Source organism: Choloepus didactylus, chromosome 22 (genome assembly GCF_015220235.1).
Source record: "Choloepus didactylus isolate mChoDid1 chromosome 22, mChoDid1.pri, whole genome shotgun sequence".
Classification (NCBI taxonomy): Eukaryota; Metazoa; Chordata; class Mammalia; order Pilosa; family Megalonychidae; genus Choloepus; species Choloepus didactylus.
Genome location: NC_051328.1, coordinates 40,148,321 through 40,154,741, shown reverse-complemented (window position 1 = coordinate 40,154,741; position 6,421 = coordinate 40,148,321). Strand labels below are relative to the sequence as shown.

General features: G+C 53.4%; 1 long non-coding RNA gene across 1 annotated transcript; it reads left to right on the top strand.

Moving 5' to 3' along the window:
* The first annotated feature begins 2,284 nt into the window (after nucleotides 1-2,284).
* On the top strand, nucleotides 2,285-5,998 carry LOC119518639. The gene is made up of 3 exons (XR_005213808.1): nucleotides 2,285-2,328; nucleotides 4,644-4,722; nucleotides 5,923-5,998. It is a non-coding gene; the product is annotated as an uncharacterized LOC119518639 (long non-coding RNA).
* Nucleotides 5,999-6,421: the final 423 nt, after the last annotated feature.

Here is a 6,421-nt window from a genome sequence, read left to right as displayed (position 1 = left end):
AGGTTTTCCCAGACCAGAACAGAGGGAAGAAATATTCAGTATCTGGTTTCCCTGCGGGTGTGTCTTAGAAAATTGCTCCACCCTTTGATGCCTCGGGTCACTGTGCTTTTCTGCCCAGCAGGTGACGCCTGTTAGCCTATAATTCTTGACTGGTGTGAGGAGGTATGGCCGTGTTCCCCCAGGCTCTGGGGTCTGGTTGTGAATGGAAAGGGCCCCACCCCTTTCCTCCTAGAGAAGACAGACCCCCCAGGTGGAGGTCATTAGCATTTCAATGGTCTCTCTCTCTGCTTGTGCTGTCTCCGCCCTTCCCCGAGTCACAGCCCTGGAAACTGAAAATGACTGGGGCTTTCTCCACTGAGCCGAAAAAGAAACAGATAGTCCCCTTCAGACCCAGTCAAGGCGACCCTCCGGCTCTCCCAGGTCAGTCGTCACCCAAAGCCTCTGTCTGTTTTTTGGGGCTGCGTACCTGTAGTGAGCAGTTCACACTCGCTACTTAAAACCCCAGTTGGAGCTCAGCTGAGCCGTATTCGCTTGCTGGGAGAGAGCTTCTCTCTGGCACCACGAGGCTCTGCAGCTCGGGCTATGGGGGAGGGGGTCTTCCGACCTGGTTCCGCAGGTTTTACTTACAGATTTTATGCTGTGTTCTCGGGCATTCCTCCCAATTCAGGTTGGTGTATGATGAGTGGATGGTCTCGTTTGTCCCCCCGCAGTTATTCTGGATTATTTACTAGTTGTTTCTGGTTTTTTGTAGTTGTTCCAGGGGGACTGCTTAGCTTCCACTCCTCTCTATGCCGCCATCTTGCCTCTTGTCCCTCCTGCTGCCTTTTAAGAGGGGCTGCAGGTGTTGGGCTGGTTAAGGCACAGCCGACCTTCACCCAGATAAGCATTCATTTAGCACCTACTCAGTGCACAGGGACGATGCAGTCGTGTCAGGGTGGCCTCCCCCAAGCATGGAACGTGGGGCCCTGGGCAAGCGATTAGTGGCTCGGGACTTCGCCATCCACACCTGGAAAATGGGGACAGTGAGAAAAGCCCCTGGGCAGGGCTGCGGCGAGGACATGCTGGAAATGGGAGCACTATTATTATTATTACCACCATCCTCCTGTAGGACAGTGGGAGCCATGAAGAGTCTCAGAGTGAGGGGGCCATGCTTTGTGAAGTTCCATTTTAGGCATATTAGAGATCAAGATCCAGACACCAGGAACCAGCCTAGTGGAACCTTTGAGCATGTGAGGAAAAGACATTCCACTGGGCAGACTGAGCCCCATGCCAGGGCACCCAGCTTGTGGAATGGAGCCAGCCACCCTTGCACAGCGTACAACCTGCACAACTGTACCTGCCAGCCCGGCTGAGAGGAAAGAATGGAGTGCTGGTTAATTAAGGCCTCCACCTCTGAATCTCTTGTCCTGTCTGCTGCAGTGTCCTCCTGCAGAGAGCGGCCCGGGCTGCGGCCTTCTGCCTTGGCCAGCGGCTGCCCTGGAACTGAGGCCCGCAGAGCAGATGGAGAGGCTCCCCCAGCTGGCCTGCGACAGACATGTGTGTGGGTGGGTGGGAAGGGGCGGGGGCGGCGATTTCCTGTGCCCCAAGCCAGCCCTGCCCCGCTCTCTGACCACATTTTTCCACCTCACTCTTTCCCTCATAATGCGCTCCCACGTCTGGCCATCGGGTTGTTTTTTGTGAATGGAATGCAACCCGAGAGCGTGGCAGCACCCATGGGGAAGGTAACCCTTGCCTGGCGCAGGGCAGGATGGACGTGGCAGGTGGGGAAAGTCTGGGGCTCCGGGAAGGCCAGAGCGGGAACTGCCTGCGCCCCTCCCACCCAGCCCCCCACCCATGAGGTGCCCCGAGCTGCGTTCACAGAGCTTTGCACAAGCAAACCACACGAGCAGGACCACCCGGGGAGAGTCGACCCCCTGCCCGGGGACCTCATCCAGGGGGGTGCATTGGCTTCCAGCGACCTGGCCCGTCCTCTGCATGGCACCCAGCATTAAGTGGCACCAACTCATTCATTCACTCATTCATTTGTTCAAAAAACATTTATGACATGCATCCTGCGTGCCAAGCACTGTGCCAGGCATGGGTCTCTGTCGTGAACGAGGCAGCTGAGGCCCCTGCCCACTGGTGGGGTAAAGAACAAACACGTGATGCCACACAAAAACATGCCCAAGGGGTTTCTGTGCATACCCCAAGTGTATGTTACTTTGCATATGTTATGTCTTTATGTTCTTGCAGAATTCTAGATGGGTAGTATCAGCACCTCAATTTACAGATGAGAAAATTGAGGCTCAGAGAGATTGAACAACTTACACAAGCACAGAGCACACCGAGGTATGTACCCCAAAGAATCGAAGAGACACGGGCAGCTACTTGCACGCCGGTGCCCATGGCCTTGTGCACAGTAGCCAAAAGGTGGACACATCCCAAATGTCCATCAGCCGATGACTGGAGAAACAAAATGTGGTTCAGCCACACAGTGGAATATTATCCAGCCGTTTAAGAAGGAAAGAAGCTCTGATCCCTACAACAAGATGGATGGACCTTGAAAACATCATGCAGAGTGAAAGAAGCCAGAGACAAAAGGACAGGTAATGAATGATTCCACTTAGATGAAATATCTAGAATAACCAAATCCATGGAGACAGAATGTAGGCTAGAGATTTCCAGGAGCTGGGGGCCGGGGGGTGGGGAGTTAATGTCTAACAGATATGGAGTGTCTGTTTGGGGTCATGAAAAGTCTCAGTGATGGATGGTAGTGATGGTAGCATGGCACTATAATTAATGTCATTGAGGTACACACTTAAAAATGGCAAAAACAGAAGTTTTATTTTCTGTATCTATTGGCACATTTTTTTAATTAAAAAAAAGTGAGCAAGGTGGGCCCCAGGTCCTGTTGACCCCCAGCCCGAGGGTCTCAACCCTGCACATCTGACAGCTGAGCCCCAGCCACGTGGGGCTCAGGCTGGGGACCCCTGGGGTGGAGGAGAAATCCTGGCCCCTCCCAGTGCCGGGCTGGGCCTGCTTTTCCAGGCTGGACTCCTGCCAGGTCACCTCCTTCCCAACGCAGCTGGGGTGCCATGGAAGGAGCCGGGTCCTAGCCACGTGGTCTTGGAGGAATCAGGAAACTTCCCACGGCTCCCTCCTTCCCATGCTGAGGATAGCAGCTCCCACTGAAGTCTGAGTGTGGGATTAAACAAGGCTCACCGTAGGTGAAGTGCCCAACATGGTTTCTAGCGTTTAGTAGGTGTTCAACAAAAGCTACTTGCACAGTGAACAACCTACACAACGGTACTTGGATGGTCCTGTTCATTAAAAGTCAACACATTTAAAGGGAGCAAGTCCAGCAGGGCTGGCCTTGGAGGGCAGAAGACTGTGGTTGGCATCGAGACTTTTGGAGGTGGGATCCCAGGCCTCCCTGCTGCTGCAATGAAGCAGCACCTTCCCGGTGCATCCAGGGCCACAGAAATAAACCCCAGCAAGGGGGTCTTGAAGAATGGGCTACAGTTTTGGCTCAAAGGCCAGGAGGGTTTAAATGGAATGAATACTATACATATTTTCTGGAACTTAAGAGCAGAGAGGTCCTTAATAGATTGAAAGCTGCCTGTCTCCTGGCTCTTCTCTCTACCTTTTAAAAAATATTGGCATATCATTTGTATATGATAAAATTCATCCTTTAAAAATGTGCGATTTAGTGGGTTTTAGTATATTCACAAGGTTGTCAACCCTCACCACTCACTAGTTCCAGAACATTTGTTCACCTTCGAAAGAAACCCCGTGTCCCTCCGCTGTCACCTGCATTCCCCCTCCCCCCAGACAGCCATGAAACTTACTTTCTGTCTCCATGGATTTGTCTCTTGGGAACATTTCATATACAGGGAAGCCTGCAGTGTGCGGCCTTTTGTGTCTGGCTTCTCTCACTTAGCACGATGTCTTCAAGGTTTGCCCAGGTCGTAGCATGTGTGGGAACTTCATTCCTTTTTTATGGCTGAATGACATCCCATCATGCGGAGAGGCCACTTTTTCACTTGTCTATTCATCATCCGGTCAACATGTGGGCAGTTTCCATCTCCTGGCTATTGCGAATGGTGCTGGATGTGGATATCCATGGAAGAATTTTTGCTTGAGACTCTGTTTTATTTATCTTGGGTCTGTACCTAGGAGTGGAATTGCTGGATCTCATGGTAATTCTACGTTTAATTTTTCGGGGAAAGGCCACGCTGCTTTTCCAAGCAGCTGCACCGTTGTCCATTCACGCCAGCAACGCAGGAGGGCTCCCATCTCGCCACAGCTTGGCTAACACTTATTATTGTCTGGCTTTGACTACGGCCACCCTCGCAGGTGTGAAGTGGCTTCTCTGTGTGCTCTGAACTCCCTCTTGGACTGGCTCTTCTTATCACAGCCCTGACCACCCACGGAACCAACTGACAAGCTTGTTTAAAGTGGGGGTGGGGGCCGGGGACCCTCCTGTCTTGACCCTGTTGACCCCAGGACCCAACCCGGAGCAGCCACTGAACAAAAATGTGTTGATTGAAGGAAAAGCTTTATGACAATCGTAAAGCAGCAAAATGTTAGCTGGCGTCCTGACTGCTTATTGCTTTGAGTTCTAAAATTTTTGGTGTTTTTTTTTTTTTTTTTAAATCATGTAGAAGTCAAAGAAACCATACCAAAATTGGCCTTCCATGGAAATTTCCAAGTTCTCATCAAAACCTCCTCTGACAACTTGTGGTGAGTTCAGGCTCCCCTGGACTGGACGGCGCCCTCCCAGGGCCCGCCATGCGGGGGGACTTGGTCGCGGGGCCCGGGGCTGCCCGGCTCTCTTCCTGGACGGCGCCCTGGCCTGGCTGCAGCCCAGCCCCGGGTCTTGGCCTCCGAGGTTGTCACAGCAGCCAAAGGCAGTGGGACGTTCGTTCATCCCAGCGGATGTCAAGGCTGCCCTGGGAGGGAGGAAGCACCGCAGCCCAGCACTTATTGTTTAAAGAGAAAAGCTTTTCAAAGCCCCGAGGAGGAGGCAGAGGACACTGTGAGTCCTCCCTGTGGCACTGGGCACCTCAGGGGAGGTCACCCTCTGCTCCCCCCGACGGGGCCGCTTGGACGGGGATCCGAGTCAGCCAGTTTATCTTGGCGCCTTCCCGCTGGGCTTGCTCAGGGCCTGGGCCTGCCCTCTCTGTGGGGAGGCTCCTGCCCCGGGCTCGCCGTCTCTCCAGGACAGGGAACAGGGCACAGAAACAGCCGCCACTCCCTGCGCACTTATTAGGCACCACGCCCTGTTCTAAGCACAGTCTGATTCCTTTAGGCTTCCCACGAGGGAGAACCAACCTCCCTGGGCCTCAGTTTCCCCATTTGGAGAACTGGCAATAAAGATGCCCGCGTCACTCGGGGCCACTGGCGGTAGCCCTGAGCACTGATTTCCCCTCCCCTTCACCAACCTTGGAAGCTCACCTGTCTCCAGGTGAGAGCACCTGTCCCCTCTCGGCCTGGGGCTCATGGATGCCCAGGAAGGGCTGAAAGCTGGCTGCAGGTGCACCCCAGTCCCTCGATGCTGTCAAACAGGGAGGGGAAGGCGGGCTTCAGCTCAGAACCAGGAGACGGGTCCCCTTGCCGTGAACTAGCCTCGGCAAGCCCCTGCTGACCCTCACCGTGCTTCCTTCCTCCGTGGCTGCAGGTGGTGGACCAGCTTCTAGATGTCATGGGTTAGTGTTCCTCTTTTTTTCTGAGTTTTGGGGATCAACGTGATGTTGCCAAATTTTTGTTTTGGCAAATGAAGACATTAGGAAAACTACACTGAGAGCCATTACCATTTTGTACCCAAAAGAGACACATGACCTCGTAGCACAAAGGAAGACGCAGGCAGTCTCAGAATTCTTTCAAAGATGGAATAAGCCCAACTTGGTGAATAAATTCTTGCATTTCCTGGGTTCTTTGCAGTTCACAGCGGATACTGTGGAAATGCCGCCCACTCTGCACGGTGTGTGGCCAGCATTCGAGCTGGGTCCCCCGTCGACGGCAGCCTATGGCTGATGGGGCTGTTAGGGAAACTGCCAGGAAGTGCCAGCACCAGTTTCCCGCCGGTGGGGAATGCCCTGCAATTCTACCGTCCTGAGGAAATGGGTCCCAAACCTTAGGACCGAAAGTCCTTGTGGAGACCTCGCCCCACCTTAGGTGAACCCGAGCTCCGGGGAAGACGGGCTGAACCCCCGGCTTTGGCACTGTTAGAAATTTCACTTAGCCCATTGGCCACCAGTGCCCGCACACCGTGCACACCCCACGAGAATGCCAGCTCGGTGAACACCGTCTGCCTTGTTCACTGACGTGGCCCCAGTGCCTAGAAGATTCCTGAGCACCTAGTAAGCACTTTATCAACATTTTTTCAATAAATGACTGCATCTAAGTACATGTATGCTGGAGTATTATACAGCCTCTAGAA